Raw genomic sequence first — 18,119 nt, forward strand, 5'->3', positions numbered from 1 at the left:
TTCTAATATTCTTTATTATATGAGTGTTATTTCTTGTGTGGGTGTGTATGTGCATATCCTATGGATGTGTCCAGCTGTGCATGCAGTTGTGTGTGCATGCATGTCCATGAGGAGGCCAGAGGTCTAGGTCAACTGGTATCCTTGTCTCCACTCCACCTCACTGCTTTAAATAGGGTCTCTAACTGAACCTGGAACTCACTCATTAGTCAGTCAATCAACCCCATACATCGGCTTGTCTCTCCTGCCCCCCAAGCTCTGGGGCCACAGATCCACTGGACCCAGTTTTTATGTGGGTGCTGGGGAGCTGACTTTAGGGCCTCATTGCTTGCACGGCAGGGATGTTACCAACTGTGATGGTTTGAATAGGTGTGGCCTCCATAGATTCACATGTTTGTATGCTTGGCCCATAGAGAGTGGCACTGTTAGGAGGTGTGGCCTTGTTAGAGAAAGTGTGTCATGGTGGAGGTGAGCTTTGAGATCTCCTATTCTCAAGCAATGTATGGCACACAGTCCCCTTCTTCTGCCTGCAGGTCTGCACTGTGTCTGCCTGCAGGCTGCATGTCACCCAGCAAGACAATAATGGACTAAACCTTTGCACTCTATGCCAGCCCCAATTGAATGTTTTTCTTTATAAGAGTTGCCTTGGCCTTGGTGTCTTTTCACAGCAATAAAACCCCAAGAGACCAACTGAGCCACCTTAACAGTTCTGTGTACATGGATTTTCTTTTGTAATGGGTGGTCTCACGTAGCACAGACTGGCCTCCAACCTACTATATACCAAAATAACCTCCCTCTGAGTGCCAGAACTACAGGCATGTGCTTCGGTGCTCGGCTGTTGGTATTTTTATTTAAAATGCTATTTATTTATTTATTTATTGTTTTTTAAGACAGGGTATGTATGTATGTATGTATGTATGTATGTATGTATGTATGGTTTTTTTCAAGATGAGATGAGGGTTTCTCTGTGTAACACTGGCTGTCCTGGAAATCTCTCTGTAGACCAGGCTGGCCTTGAACTTGGAGATCTGCTTGCCTCTGCCCCCGAGTGCTGGGACTAAAGGGATATGCCACCACATCTGGCTTTAAGAGGCAATTTATAATAAGTGCCAACTTTCAAAAAAGAAACATAAGAGGCTGGAAAGATGGCTCAGCAGTTAAGAGCACTGACTGTTCTTCCAGAGGTTCTGAGTTCAGTTCCCAGCAACCACATGATGGCTCACAACCATCTGTAATGGGATCTGATACCCTCTCCTGGTGTGTCTGAAGACAGCTACAGTGTACATGTGTACATACAATAAATAATTCTTTTTCAAAAAAGGAAACATAAAAAGATTGAGGTGGGTATAGACAGCATGTTTGAGTCTGCCATGGGGGGAAGGAGGGAAGAAGAAAAGTCAGAGGGAGGTGAGGGAAGTCTTCCTGTGACAACTGCTGAGAAATCACTGGCTCACCCAGGTCCATACAACTAGTGGGGGTCATTTTACACCCATGTCCCCAACCCCACCACATCATCCCCTCCCCCACACAGCTGCTGCCTCTTTCCTGAAGTTATTATCTGGGTCCTTGGATACTGGTCATTGGGCTGTACACAGTGTGTGCCTAGTGAAGGCAGGGTCTCCTCTCTGCCCCCCTTCCTCCTCCATTGCATTCACACGTCAGGTCTGAGTCCCATCCGCCTCTCTGGCCAAGTGCTTGCCTCCAGGGCACTCACAACCTGCTGGGCTGAGTCCTGAGTTCCTGACCCTAGGAGAGGAGCCAAGCTGTCACCCTAGAGAGAATGTCCCTGGCTCCTCTGAGTGCCCGGACCAGTGATGTAGTTGTCATTGAGGCTGTGTCCAGACATATCCCCACCTGACCCCATGGCCACAGCTGTTTTGGAACCTGGCATTTGGTACAGTGAACTGGAGAATTTGTGACCCCAGCTCATCAGTCCCGAGGGTGATGGGCCAAGTTCGGTTTCTGCACCACCTGTCCATCAAGATAAAGGAAAAATCGCACCGTTTCCTGCTCTGAGTCTTTATTCTCTGGCTTCCTGAAGTGCAGGGTGGCAGGAGGCAGCCTGCTAGTCTCTTCCAGGAACAGAGATTCTCAATTTTTTTCTTTCTTTGTTTCGTTCGTTTGTTTGTTTCAAGACAGGGTTTCTCTGTATAGCCCTAGCTGTCCTGGAACTCACTTTGTAAACCAGGCTAGCCTTGAACTCAGAAATCTAACTGCTTCTGCCTTCCAAGTGCTGGGATTAAAGGCGTGTGCCACCACCGCCTGACGATTCTCAATTTTTTCCACAAAATTTCCTTGAGTCTACAAAGCTCACTAGTGAAAACACAGATACCTGTTTTACTTTGCTTAAACTGGAGTTTCATAGCTCACCAGCACCTGCAGGAGTCAAAAATAGACAAAGTTAGGGAAGAGAAAATCTGGGGCCTTCCAAACCCTAGAAGGAAGAGAGTGCTAGGTGACATGTGGTTCTGATGACAGAGCCGACCGTTGGGGTAGTAGCATGCAGAGGTACCACTGGCCTCCAGAGAGTCTGAAAACCAGTCTAAGGAAATTACATGGTTAACAGTATGACATGGAATGTGTATGTTGTTTAAAAAAAAAAATCAAGCCGGGCGTGGTGGTGCACACCTTTAATCCCAGCACTTTGGGAGGCAGAGGCAGGCGGATTTCTGAGTTCAAGGCCAGCCTGGTCTACAGAGTGAGTTCTAGGATAGCCAGGGCTACACAGAGAAACCCTGTCTTGAAAAAATCCCACCCCACCCCCCAAAAAAATCAAGAAATTTTAATTAACCTAAATGCTCAGAAATTGAAGAATGTCTTTCTATGGTGTGCATTTGATCAACTACCATGAAGCCACTGAAGTCATATTAGTTAGGTGTGGGACCCACATCTGTAGTCCCAGACTTGGGAGACTGAAGCAAGATCAGGGGGATTTGAAATCAGCCTGGGCTATGGAGGAAGACATTGTCTTTAAAAAAAAAAAATCACATTGCTAGACAGTGGTGGCACATGCCTTTAATCTAGTACTTGGGAGGCAGAGGCAGTTGAATCTCTGAGTTTGAGACTAGCCTGGTCTACATATCTGGTTCCAAGACAGCCAGAGCTACCCAGAGAAACCCCATCTCAAGAAACAAACAAACAAACAAACAAATCACATTCTAGGATTTGGGGAGTAGTTATTACAGTGCCAAAGTGGTACATGTAATTGTACCTTTTGTTGTTGTTGCTTTTTGAAATAGAGTCTCACTATGTAACTCTACCTAGCCTGGAACCAGATATGTAGACCAGGCTAGCCTCAAACTCATAGAGCTATACCTGTCTCTGTCTCCCCAAAGCTCAGATTAAGGGATATACCATGTGGCTCTGTGAGTCTACTAACATAAATTATAGATAAGTCAACAGACAAACCACAGTTATGTTCAGAGTATAAGAAGAAATATGTTGTTAGTATTTGCCCTTGGGCAGTGGGGTTATAGGTGATTTTTGTCTATTAGTTTTTATAGTTGAAGAGATACATTACATCCTTGCCTCTTTAGACTTTTCAAGACATTCAAGATTTAAATATACATATGTGCAGTGTCTCACTATGTAGCCCAGTTTAGCCTGGAACTTAAATTGATCTAACCAGTGACATGTGCAGTGACATTCAGAGGCATGACTGTTGGACTATGAGGTTATTCTACTTCTAGTTCTCTTTCTCTGTGTGTCTCTCTGTGTCTCTCTGTCTCTTTCTGGGTGTTTCTCTGTCTCTGTTTCTGTCTCTGTGTATTTCTCTGTCTGTCTATATGTATGTCTCTGTGTGTGTCTGTCTTTGTGTCTCTGTCTCTCTCTGTCTCCCTCTTCCCCTCCCCCTCCTTCCCTCGTTTTTTGGGGTTTGGAAGGTAATACGCCAAACACAGGCTCTGAACTGTACCCCAGGTGCTTTGCTCTTGTGTGGCCCCCATACCATACTGCATTTGAAAATGTGGTAAGAGTAACTCACCATGCACTTACACCCTCTGAGTGCTGCCTGCATCCAGGTGTCTGGGCTTGATGTCAAGTGATGGCACACACAAGCATCCCAGCACTCAGGGGGCGGAGGCAGGAGCACCAGGAATTCAAGCTTGGTTCATCCTAAGCTTCGTAGCCAGTTCAAGGCCAGCCTGATCTATAAAATATATTGTCTTGAACAAGCAGGCAAACAATACCCTTCCTAGAGGAAGGGGTATGGGGCTGAGCGTCTCAGCATCTCCTGTAGATCGTGGTAGACCTGCAGAAAGAAACAGCCTGACTGTGACTTAACAGCTGGGAACCCCTGGAGGGAGGTCCCCTCACCAATTCAAACAAGGGTATTTGGAAGGCCTTGTGCTCAAGGCCAGGAGGAGAGCACTAACATAACCACGGCTACGAGGGGCCATCAGTCAGTGTGACCACAGCTATGCAGGGACATCAGTGTGACTCTGTGAAGGGTCTTCAGGCCTGCCTGGGAAGCATAGCAGTTACCCAGGTTTACTCACCCCTGTCTCTGCTGTATCTCTTTCTGCTCTGGCCTCTATGGATGAAATGAGGGGGAAAGGCCACTTCCCCAGTTAAAGCTGTCTCTAAGGGCAATACACAGAAATAAAGGTCCCTGTCAAATCTGAGGGTTCTAGTATTGGGGACTGTTGCTAAGCACTGGCTTCTATTCCTTTTCTGTCTTCTGAACCATTTACCAGTGGGTAAGGCACAGTGAGGGAAGGACAGTCAACAGCCCTGTCTCTCTCCCTGGAGCTCTTTATCAGGCTGAAAACTGGCCACTCTGGTTTGTGGGAACCTACAGTCATCCTGCCCTGACTTCCTGACTCTCACCTACCTTCTAGGGTGTAAGAAAGATGTGGCAGTTGGCAGCCTGGAGAAGGCCTCCTGAGCCATCTTCTGTGGGGTCTTCTGTGTTCACACCTCCCAGAGGGAAGCACCCCATTTCTTCCCAGGACCTGGAGACCAGTGAATGGAGGTGCCCAGGCCAGCATGTGACCTGTATACAAACTGGCCTTGAACTCTCTGTAGCCCAGGCTGGCCTGGAACTAACAATCCTTCTGCTTTAGCTTCCTGGGTGCTAGGTTTATAGGAGTGTGCTACCGTGCTTGGCTCTTAATTATTTTTTTTAAAAGACTGTATTTCTTTTTATTTTATGTGCATTGGTGTCCTTCCTATACACAGCTTATCTGAATTGCCAAATCCTCTGGTAACTGGAGTTACAGATAATTGAAGCTGTCATGTGGATGCTGGGAATTGAACCTGGGTCCTCTGAAAGAGCAGTCAGTGCTCTGAACCACTGAGCCATCTCTCCTCCAGCCTCAACTCTTAACTATTTTTTTATAAAAGGGCCAAACACCATAGAGAACAGATTTGATCCTAGCACTAGGGAGGCAGAGGCAAGTCTTGAGTTGGAAGGGAGCCTGTTCTATGTAGTGAGTTCTAGGTCAGTTAGGGCTACATGGAAACCCTGGAGGGAGAAAGGGAGGGAGGGAGAGAGAGAGAGAGAGAGAGAGAGAGAGAGAGAGAGAGAGAGAGAGAGAAAGGAAAGGAAAGGAAAGGAAAGGAAAGGAAAGGAAAGGAAAGGAAAGGAAAGGAAAGGAAAGGAAAGGAAAGAAAGGAAGGGAGGGAAGGAGGAAGGGAGGAATCCAGAGTTTGATGTAGAGCTGGGTGGATACACAGCTTACCCAGGCTCGAGTCTCCTGCTTGGCACCACAAACATGAATGGATGATGCAGATGATCCTTGCCTCTGATCTCTTGTTTCTTGCCTCCCCACGTGACCTTTCCTTCTCACATTTGCTCTCACCATGGTCCCATCTGCCATGTTGTAATGGAGGCCGAGGGTTTTTACCAAGGCTGAGAAGAAGCTAGCACTATACTCTTGAATCTCTGGGATCTTAAGCTAAGTAAACCTCTTGTCTTTATAAAGTTTCTAGCTTCAGGTATTCTGTTATAGCAACTAAAAACCTGCTAATATGTCTCGCTCCACACCTCTTTCCATTCTGCCACATCATAGCTATTTGCATACCTTTGCCATTCGGTGTCTTAGCTACTTTTCCACCATTATGACAAAATACCATGAACAGAGCAACTCGTAGGAGAGTTTATTGTCGGCTTAGAGTTCAAAGGTGAGACCGTTATCACCGTGTCAAGGAGCATGGGGTGGGCAGGCAGGCAGGCATGGCTCTGGAGCAGTAGCTTAGAGCTTACGTCCTTATTCACAAGTAGGAAGCAGAAAGAGCTGACTGGGAACCGTTTAGGCTTTTAAAAACTCAAAATCCATCCTGAGTGACACACTCCTCCAACAGGGCCACACCTCCTAATCCTTCCCAAACTGTTCAAGCAACTAGAGACCAAACATCCAAATGGATGAGCCCATGGGAGCATTCCTAGTCAAACCACCACAGATAGTTACACAGTGAACTCCCCCCAAACAGGCAGCAGGCCCCGAGCAGTAGGGCACCCGGCACTTGGTAGATCTAACTGCTGAAGACTCACGCGTAGTCATGTTCTCAGGGCAAAGGAAGGCGAAACAGTGACTCCTGGTCATAAACAGTTGAATTTCATCAGGAACGCATTTGAGAACTGACACGATCGATCGTGGTTTCCTTTGACTGAACGACAAGGCTCCATCTCCAGGAAGGCGCTGTCTTGCTGGCTACTTCCCGCTGTTTGGCACTCTTCAGTGATCTTCTGTTTAATCGCACAGATATTACCCCTGTTTGGGAGGCTCAAAGAGCTTTGTATGGTATTCAGGGTCTCATGCAGCCAATCAGAAGAATGTGGATCTTCTCAGGTCTCTCTGCCTTCAAAGACTTCTATACTAGGTTTTTGGCCTTGGGGAAGAGTAACTGAGTAAAGAGACCTGAATCAGCTTCCCGTACGGAGCCGCCAGAGAGGTCGGGAGCCGCAAGCTGAGGAGGCTCTCAGTGGAGACTTAAAAACTTTCTTTTCTTTTTTAAAAAAATTATTATTTATTTAATGTTTTTTAAGAAGTCTCTCTCTCTTTTTTTTTCAATTTTACTTTATTTATATGAGTACACTGTAGCTGTCTTAAGACACACCAGAAGAGGGCATCGGATCCCATTACTGATGGGTGAACCATCATGTGGTTGCTGGGAATTGAACTCAGGTCTTCTGGAAGAACAGTCAGTGCTCTTAACCACTGAGCCATCTCTCCACCTGGAGATCTTTTATTAATTAGGAAAGCTTTAGGCCTTAGCTTAAATTAGCCCATTTATATTAATCTATGTCTGCCTTGTGGCTCGTTACCTCTCCTCAGCTTCACACTCCAGACTTCCTCTGTGTCTAGTGAAATTCCAGCCTCAGACTCTCTCCCAGAGTTGCTATCTCTCTGCCCAGAAGTCCCGCCTTTCCTCTCCTGGGGAAATCCCAGCTGGTCTCTCCTGCTCTGCTGTAGGCCCTTCAGCTCCTTATTAAACCAATCAGAAGTTGTTGGAGGGAGAGTTATAAAACCCTGAGATAGGTGATGCCTAACAATTCCAAAGTCAGGCCTGCCCTCAACTTCCTGCTGGGCACAGATGTCAACATTTACACAGTGCACAAAAAGATCACCCCAACATTGTCATTCTGACAATGATGGTTGGACTTGCCCCTAGGAACCTGAAACCCCTAATCAGCAAGAAGTAGTCTATAGAGGTCTATACCGCCTTTCCCTTCTGACCTTCTTTCTCTCCTTCCTAGTGTTGGGGGTTAGAAAGGAGGTAGAGGTACAAGAACCCAATATAATAGCTTTAAAAAAAAAAAAAAAAAAGGCAACACAAAGTGATCGAGTCTGCCTGCGGCCCAGAAGCGAGAGAAGACAGGTGTCTATGTAAAAATAGCTGGCCTCAGCACCTGCAGCCAGGTTTTCCGTTGCTCACATGGTGCTCGTTCCCAGTGGCCACCTCTTCCTTCTGCTTTCACTCCACAGGAGGGGTTGGATGGCCTTCGGCCCGAGGAGGCTGCTTTTCTTCTGCCCACACTTAGGCCGTCTATTTCCCTTTAATTCTACTTCATCCACAGATTGCCCTGGTTTTTTTTCAGTTTCGACCTCTCTCCTGACCTCAACTTCTCATTTCCTTTGTTTAGTTCCCTCCAAGGAAAACCACCTTCCACCCATGCACACTGACCGAGTGACCATCCCCATGCCAGCACATAGCACACAGATGCCCCGAACGCGCGCACAGAATACACAGCAGGAGACTCTCATCAGTCAGGCACATAGAAGATACCTCTGGCCTTGGGCAGAGTGGAGACCTGCTCTTCTATGTTTCGCTCTGCTTTGCTTGGGAAGATTGGAACAGTCTGTGACTGTCGCCTTCCTTAAGGACCTGTCAATCACTTAGCTAAAAGACCACCACTCAGGAAGGCCATTCACAGAGGCCAAGCCATGATGGAGGAATAATTATCCCCATAATGAGATGGTGTGCTTTCCTCCTGGAGGCCCCCACCCCCACCCCGCCCCCTCAGTATAGGTTACAGAGCCTCTGCCAAGGCTTGGTTAAGTCTGCACACTTTTTAAAATAACTAAGAAAAGTGTAACTTTTCTTTTACTCTTTCTATCTCCTCCCACCACCTCAAAACAAACAAACAAACAAAACCCCTTAGCTTGCTTTGCCTGATGCTCTGGGGTCTCTCCCCCTCTTTTTCTCTGACACTCTTCTTTCTTCATGCATATCTGCTTGTGTTATGCCCTGAGTCCGCAGGAAACCCAGATGAGCCCAAGAATTTCGAAGTCCACTGCAACTTGCAAAAGAGTCTTTTTATTGGAAATGAGTTTGGCAAGCCCCCCACCCCATGACGTAGGTGCTAGCATGCATGCCACCCCGAGTCCGAGTCCTGAAAGCACTGAGCTTATATACAGTGCAGTTAGGGATTCTTTGAAAGCTTAGGGTGAAGGGGAGTAGAGGTTGGGTTACCATTTGGTGGGACCGAACTGAAGCTGGGAGGGGATTAAAAAGTGTCTTTTGTGGGGTTATTAGGAACTAATTTTTATGGCCGGCCATAACTGTCTGTGACCTCTGATTACCTTTTTTCTGTGATTCAAACATGGGCCCTTAATCTTCTTTGAGTTAGTTAGTTCTTTAAGGTCCCAAGGACAGGCACCTGTAGAGTTCCTTTTATCAGAGGGAGAGCTAGTTTTTGGTCAGCAGAGGCAGGGAGGCTGTCTCAAGCTAGCATCTAGCTCCTCGGGGTGTTTTCATTAAGGAGGTTTTATGGGCAGTGCCATTCTAATGCCAGGCTGGGTTCCCTTGGAGTGGACAGGGACAGGGAGGGAGCCCTGAGCTTGCTGCAGTGGGGATGCAGCGCAGAAAGCAGCTTGTGTACTGTGCTTGCCTTGGACAGGAGGGAAGATGAGAGCTTCTGCAGGGAGTGGGGGGTGGGGTGGGGTGGGGGAACACAGAGGCAAACCGTCTGCACACAATACTGAAGTCTCTTTGGTGAGGCTTCCAAGAAACAGGATAGATAACTGCAGAGATTCGGAGGCTACAACACTTGTCGCCCTCCACTGCACAAGACTTTACCTCTTCTCCATCTTCCTGTTTGCAGCAGCTGCTGAGATTTATTGCTTGCCTGATCGTCTACAAGCTTCCTTTTAAGTCTTCGTCTACATTTTTTAAATTAATTAACTTATTCCTAGGCAGTGTCTCACTATTTAGCCCAGCTGCTCTCAAACTCAGAGGTCCGCCTGCTTCTGCCTCTGCCTCTGCAAGGCTGGGATTAAAGGTGTGCACCACCGTGTCCAGCTCCAAATTCTTTTATAGAGATTAATAACCCCTAAAAAGTAATCATGGTTTCACCGATGATAGAACACACATTCACCACACAAACATACTTTAAAAGTACAACACATGCCACACGCAGCCTTTGTTGCACAGCACATGTATCACACACACACACACACACACACGTATGCCCCACCTCTCCTCTTGCCCGTTGGTTTTTATGCTCATCTGCTTAAGGGATAAGGAGCTGCAGAGTTAAAATCCTGCTTCCCTTCTGCCCACTTCCAACAGCTCAGACCAACCCAGAGTGCTCTTAATCTACATACACTTTCAGAGCAGAAGAGGTTGCCACAGCGACCTCCCTGTCCACAGGGAGCCTGTACCTTTTCCCCAGAGTGTCCAGATGGCCTGCCTGAGGGGACAGGCCACGGAGAGTATGAGAACAGAGCCCCTCTGGGATTCTCAGTTCCAAATTTGACCTCAGAGGCAGGGATCCCAGGCCACCAGAGGGCTATTTTTGGGATACTTGCCCTGGCCCCACCTCCTCTAGCAGGGCAGGGTTGGTCAGAGTACTTGGTATTTCTGGGGATCCTGTGCCTCTTCTCCTCAGGCTCACTCCTGAGACAACACTGTTTAGCTGTGGAACTAGTGACCTATGGAGTGTGACCTCAAACCTTCTCCAGAGGAGGACAGGAAACAAGAGCCGTCTTTCTCTAGGTCAGGGGCTCTTGTAGCTTTGCCACTGAGAAACCCCTAAAATCATGTGCAGGTCAAATAGAGATTGGGATGGGTGATGGCTTTTGCAGTAGGTAAGGCAGTGGCCTTTCTCCTGTGGGGAGCTTACTCTATGGGGGCCAACATCTTCCTGACAAGTGTCCAGGTTATATAACCAGAGTAACCCTGAGGTTGCAGGGAGCTGCCCCCAATATGTACCAGCAACTGGGATCCTAAATTACCCCCATGTGACTCTCTGGTCTCCTGACATGGCCCACAACAGTTCTAAAAGCTTTCCTGGCTTCCCCGCTTGCTGTCTTAGGGAGCCTTGCTGGACTCTCAAGGCAATGGAGTAGTAATTAAGGCTTTTTGCTGGGGTGTCAAAAATCTCTGCCACTTAGGAGGCCCAGTCCTCTGAGGAGGATCAAGCTGTGGTCTGCCAGCTCAGCACCTGTGGATCCGAGAGAGAGAGAGAGAGAGAGAGAGAGAGAGAGAGAGAGAGAGAGAGAAGGGGGCCCCACCTGCAAAGATACCAGAGTGAGTCTTTGAAAGGCAGTTTGGAAAGGATCTGAGGCACTAAGGAGTAATGCACAAGTGAGTATTTGCTGACCATACAGGGAACCCTGGGTTGGTCTCTAACAGCACAAGCACGCGCACACTTCAAGCTGAAACCTGCCCTGTGACCACGGCAAGTGGTTCAGCTAGGGGACCTAGCTTCCCTGTGGACATGATCAGTGAACTTCTGAGAATCCTGCAAACTGGTTCATCTGCAGTTAGCCAGAGACTTTCCTGTGTGGCTTCCCAGGATGGGGCTTTCCTCTAATGTTCCTTCGGTAGCACAAGAGATGCTTTATTTGGGGCACCTCTGGCACATCTCAACAAACATACTAAAACATGCTTGCAACCCCACTATATACATGTGTGTGTGTGTGTGTGTGTATACATATACATATATATGCTATAAACTTTTTAAAAGAATGTTGAGACAGTGGTTTAAGAAACTGCTAAGCTTTCTTTCTTTCTTTCTTTCTTTCTTTCTTTCGTTCTTTCTTTGTTTTTTTGTCAAATACAGTCTAACAGGAGTCAAACTGAAAAAGGAAACTTCAGCTGAGAAAATGTCCCCATCAGATTGTCTAGTAGGCAAAAGATAATTGAGTATTTTCTTGGAAAAAAAAAAACCCTCAATTAGTTGAAGACAAGGACCTTCAGCATTAGACTCACAGATTCCCAATTAAAGCATTAGAACCAGTTGCCAACACTCTTGTTCTTGCAGAGGACCTGAGTTCAATTCCCAGCACCAACATGGTGGCTCTGATAGAACCTAGTGGGGAAACCCCCACTCAACTCCCGATTCGGTGTGCACCCAAGAATCACGAACAGACTACCATCTTGATGTAATTACATGAGGACGTTTAATTACGGAGCTCCAGACCGACATGTATCCCACACAGGAGATAACGGATGTTGGCCACGAGGCTTGAAAGCTAGGGGTTTTTATGGGGTAAGGGGCTTAGGGATGTGGAATTCAGCACAGCGACACACTATTGGCTTATTCAAACATTAACAGAAAGAACATAGGGCATCAGGACTTTCTTCCTGTGGACTGGGGGGCTTATCTTTGTTCACATAGCAACCAGTTGATGTATGACTTTACCCGGCACCAAGGGGCAATAGACAGAGGGGAGATTCTTAGATAATATAGCCCTGCTGGTCCTTGTATCTTTACAGTCAAGATGTTCTTAGGAATGCCTTAACAACAGCCCTGCCCTGGCATGCCTGGGGGCTGTTCTGCTTTGTTCTTGGTCCCAGGCCGGGCTGTGGGCTCCTAAACTCACAAGTTACAATATTTTATCTTCCTTCAGCACAATCATCTGATCCCAGAGATCTGATGCCCTCTTCTGACGTCTGTGGTACAAGGTATACACATGGTGCATATACATACATCCAGGCAAAATATTCATATATTCAAAATAAAATAAAATAAAATAAAATAAAAAGATAAACAAACAAACAAACTGTTTATCAATAAATACTAATGAAGTTTTAATCAGCTCAGATTTTCTCAGTGGCCCTAGTGTATAGTTCAAATTCTTAGGTAATGAGGAAGGCCACGAAGAGTTTCTAAGTGTGATGCTATTTCCTAAATGCTAAGTGAATTAGTTTACAAGCCAGGTAGAAAATCATTAGTAACTGAGTATCAGGGCGTGGGAGAGATGTTTCCAGCACAGAAAAGCCCAAGCATGCTGGTATAGTACTAAGGCCTTTCTCCCTAACTCGTGAAGTGTTTTTTCCTCTTAAGAGTTGACTGGATAACCAAATTCCAACTGAAGGAGTTCCTAACAGGGACTGTAGCTCAAGAGCCCTAGCCATCAAGCACGAAGAAGGAATCTTAGAAGAGGGGCTGCTCTCCTAGAGGACCATCTGCCTCCAGCTTGAGACCTTGTTCCTCAAGAGTCCTAATTTTAGATCAAGCAAGGGCTTAATCTCTTCTTATATTTGTATCTGTAGCCCCTTTGTTCTGCTGCAGCCTTTAGCCTACTCACTGTGTTTACCTTACCTCTCCTTTTATCTTCTTTACTGGTGGGCCCCCTGGCCAGCAGAACTTTGTAGAGCTTACCCAGCAGGGTGGAACCATGGCCTCAGCAAGGTCCTGGGCTCTGCTGGGTCCTTCCTGCCCCTCAGGCTTTTGTAGGGTGGGGGAGTCCTTGATCTTGAATCCAAGCTGTGAGGGTCTGTGGGTGGCCCAGCTTCAAAGTGAGCCAACCCAGGAGGCTTCCTGGAAGCTGGACGGACTCCTCCGCAGAGCCTGTCTCTGAGGGTCATGTGAGGAGGAGCTGGGGTCCAGACCATCAACAAGGGAAGCATAAACTGTGCATGGCACATTGAGTGGTGTGATCTGTGAACAAACAGACAAACCAAATATTTGATGTTGGGGAATGGAGCATAAAAAAAATGTATTAAATGATTCCATTTAGGTAAAAGCACTCACATGCTGCTTTGAGTACATTTATGTGTAAATAAGGGGGCAGAAAGGTTTTTTTAAGGTCGAAGCCTGAACATCAAACCAACAGAGCAAATTAAAAATCAAAATGGAGTCAGGATAAAAGTCAAACCTAAGCTAAGTTATTATCCTACTCTTGGAGAAGTTAATATGAGAGTTCTCACAAAAATCTTTTTCACTTGGAATGAAAATGAAATGCCAGCCTTTAATTCCAGCCTTCAGGAGGTAGAGGTAGGTAATCTTAGGAATTTGAGTCTGGTCTACAGAGTGAGTTTCAGGACCACCAGTGTTAGCATTCCTTCTAGGCTCCGCCCCACGGTTACCTAGCAACAGTCAGGAAGCTTAACTCACTATAAAAGGGGCTCCTTGCCTCCTTTTCTCTCTCTTTCTTGCTCTCTTACCCTCTCTGTCTTTTCTCTCCCCAAACTCCCTTCCTCCTTCCCTTCCTCTCTCTCTCCCTCCCTCCCTCCCTCCCTCCCTCCCTCCCTCCCTCCCTCCCTCCCTCTTTCTCCCTCACCCTGCCTTTTTCTGTCTCTACTCCCTCCTCAACTCCCCTCCCCATGCCCTAAATAAACTCTTCCATATTATATCCGTGGCTGGTACCTGGGGCTGCGGGGAGAGGAGAAGGAGGGATGCCTTATCATGGCATCCTGCAGAGGTGCCCCCTTCCACCTCTACCAAACTATCCTGGTTCTCTCTCTCTCTCTCTCTCTCTCTCTTTCTTATAAAACACAATAGCCTACACAGAGAAACCCAGTCTCTAAATTCCCCCACCCCCTAAAACAAAACAAAACCCTGCACTGAACTGAAGAGTTCCCTGTTTCAATGGATATTGATTTTTGTTTTTAAAAATCTAAATAATTCTTAGAGCTTTGAGAAGGAGTAAGATGGGGTGGGGTGGGGTGGGGTGCTACTGCTTAGAGTGAAAGATGTAACTTTTTGCTTTTAAGTTATCTTCTAAGTAAACTAAGCACAGTAAAAATAGTGACAGGAGGGACTTACAAAGAATTATTGAGCTGATATTTCTCTCATTATATATCACAGACAGACAGACAGACAGACAGACAGACAGACAGACAGATAGATAGATAGATAGATAGATAGATAGATAGATAGATAGATAGATATAGCTTTTTTTTGAGACTGCCTTGAGTAACCAAGGCTAGGTTTCAAACTTGATGCATAGTTAGAGGACCGACAGCTCCAACCCTCTTACCCTCTCTCCCCACTTACATGCTGGGATCTCCAGCAGGAGCTGCCCTTTTTGCTGTTCTGTTCTTTTTGCTTGTTTGTTTGTTTTTGAGTCAGGGTCTCACTGTAGCTTTGGCTGGCCTGGAACTCAAAGATCTGCCTGCCTCTACCTCCCAAGGGCTGAAATTAGAGGTGAGATCCACCACACCCAGCAGTGTTTTGTTCTTTAAAGGCAATTTAGTGTCTGTAAAGAGTAGCTCTAAATAAAATCCACTGCCCAAACACATAGGAAAAAGAATGTTCTCAAAAGGCTGCCTTGAGTTTCCTAGGAGTGGATCCCACTAGGATGACAGCCTTGGCTCCTGGGAGAAGGGAAGCGGGAAGGTCTGTGTCCTGCATACTGTACCCAGGGACTGTGCTGGGTATAATGAGAATTCCCGTATTCCCCAAGCCAGCTTAATCATTTTACAGATGCTGGAAACAGGGAAGTTGGGGAACACTGAGAAGCAGACTGTCAGGGGTTGAGGATTCAGCTCAGTGGTAGAGTGGATATTCACAGTGCACAGGGGGATGAAGATTGCGAGTGCCTTGAAAATACATGCTAAGGTCCCGATCCTGCGTACCCACTCACTTGACTTTATTTAGGAACAAAAAGAACTCACACTGGAGTAGAGTGAACCCAAAACCCAAAATATAACACCCTTGTTAAAGAAAAAACAAAACAAAACTGAAAACAGATAACTGCATAGTGTACTTTCTATTGCTGAGGTAAACACTACAACCAAAAGCAACTTGGGGAAATAAAAAATGTATTTGATCTTATAGTTTATAGCTCATTGGGAAAGAACTCATGGCAGGGACCTGGAGGCAGGAGCTGATGCAGAGGCCACAGAGGATATTGTTTACTGACTTGCTCAGCCTGATTTTTTTTTCTTTGTTTTTGTCTTTGATTTTTTTGAGACAAGGTTTCTCTGTATAACCCTGGCTGTCCTGGAATTCACTCTGTAGACCAGGCTGGCCTCGAACTCAGAAATTTGTCTGCCTCTGCCTCCCAAGTGCTGGGATTAAAGGTGTGCGCCACCACCGCCCAGCCCAGCCTGATTTCTTATACTACCTAGGGCCACCTGCCTGGGGATGACATTGCCTACAGTGGGCCGGGCAATCCCGTATCCTTCATCAATCAAGGTAATTCTCCCATAGGCTTCTCTACAGACAATATGATGAGGGTAATTCTTCAAGCAAGGCTGCTTCTTCCCAGGTCTCTCTAGTTTATGTCAAGTTACAAGACAAAACAAAACTAATGGGTGCAAGCCTTTCTTTCTGGCTCTCAGGAGGCAGAGGTAGGTGGATCTCTGAGTTTGAGGCCAGCTTCTTCTTAGAGAGAGTTCCAGGACAGCCAGGGCTCCATGGAGAAACCCTGTCTCAAAAAGTCAAAGCCAAACAACAACAACAACAACAACAACAACAACAACAAGCAAAGCAAACAAACAACAAAAACCGAACAACAACAACAAAACCTACAAAAACTACCCAGCACAGGGACTCAAGGAAGCCAGAAGCTGTGTGTGGCTGGAGGCAGAGATAAGGTTGTGAACCAGAGATGGCCAGCAGCCTACAGCTAGAAGACAAAAGGGAGGATGTCTATGTAGAACATCCTGCTAACCGCTCTGCGAACTCCTTGACTTAGGACTTCTAGCTTCCAACACTATGAGAGAATGGATTCTTGTTGTCTGAGGCCACACGCTTTGTGGGGAAGCATTTGGTGACTCAGGAAAGCTAATTTGGCTGAGTTGCTTCATAGGTGCTTGGGCAATCAAAGCCAGAAGCAGTAATTACTGTCAACATGTCATGTGCACCGGTAATGGGCCAGAGGATTTTTATCTTTGGCCCTAATGTATTTTACTATCCTCTTGGATAATATTAAAGCCTGCCAGTCAAATGAGTGGATTATGCACAACCCAGAGAGGTTAATGATGAAGGTAGAATCTATGCAAAAACACCTTGAACTGCAAAAGTGGACTGAACTTTGAAAGTTGCATCTGAACAAGAGCAAAGTCCTTCACTTAGTGCAGGGGGAAGACTTCTCACTCTGAAGACAGCTCATATAACAAAGGCACTGCCTGGTTTCTGAGTAGAATACCCTGTAGTTACTGGAAAAGCAGAGCCTCATGGGACGGCCCATGCTGCAGAAAACCAGTATCTCATGGGCCTTTGGGTTAATCAGGCCACATGTGGAGCTCTATTCAGCTCTGGGTGCCACACATCTGGGACTCTAGGCAAGAAAGTGAGGAGTCTAAACTGTAGTACAAGGGATGGCCAGGGCACTGAGGCAAAGGTACTTCACTAGAAAGTGTAAAGCAGGGGAAGGTGGGACATTTAAATTCTGAGTGGCCCTTTTGTTTTGTTGCTTTGGAGAGGGGATCTCGCTGTATATCCCTGGATATCCTGGTACTTGCTATGTAGGCTGGCCTGGTCTCGAACTCACATAGATCTGCCTGTTTCTGTTCCCAAGTGTTGGGATTAAAGGCATGTACACTATGTCCAGCCTGAGTGGCTTTTGTGAATCAAAAGTGGGAACAGGCCAATTGAGTAATGCTCAGGGGAGAATGGACCCATTGTTTCAGGATGGCCACATGACTCAGAGTTAGCCAGTTGGAGCTACAGTGCTGGGTTCCCTTTGGTTGTAACAGTCTGTTGAAAAAACCAATCATCTTGAGATCCAAACCAGATCTACTGTTGTTCATCATAGGCATTTGGCTGTGTCTGTCTGGTAGACAATTCTTCCATAGGTTATCAATCACTTCACTGCAGAGTAGGCGCCTGCAGCTTTCAGAGGGCAGCTGGCTGTAGTGAATGAACCCTGTCTGTCTTAGTTAGGGTTGTACTGCTGTGAACAGACACCATGACCAAGGTGACTCTTATAAAGGACAACGTCTAATTGGGGCTGGCTTACAGGTTCAGCGGTTCAGTCCATTATCATCAAGGTGGGAACATAGCAGCATCCCAGCAGGCATGGTGCAAGAGGAGCTGAGAGTTCTACATCTTGTTCCAGAGGTAAGCAGGAAAAGACTATCTTCCAGGTAGCTAGAAGGAGGGTCTCAAAGCCCACCCCCAAAGTGACACACTTCCTCCAATGGGGCCACACCTACTTCAACCAGTGCCACCCCCTGGGCCAAGCGTCTTCAAACCACCACACTGTCTGAGCAGAAATTCACCAGGAATGGAGACAGAAGATCCTTCTGGTGCTACCTGCACATCTGGATCAAGCCATGTGACTTTTGATGCTTTGTAACGTGTCACTTACCAATTTTCTTTTATGCTTTTCACCAGCTAAGGTCTTTATCATTTGCAATTAGATGTCCTAATGTTGATATCACACCCACCTGCAAAAGTAACAACCTGACTAATGAGGAGTCACAAAGTAGGAATTGTAACAGTGTATGTTTTTTGTACAACTTCTAGATGTAGAAGTTATGGGAGATTTTAATTTATA

This window comes from Mus musculus, chromosome 16 (assembly GCF_000001635.26).
Source record: "Mus musculus strain C57BL/6J chromosome 16, GRCm38.p6 C57BL/6J".
In the NCBI taxonomy this organism is placed as follows: domain Eukaryota; kingdom Metazoa; phylum Chordata; class Mammalia; order Rodentia; family Muridae; genus Mus; species Mus musculus.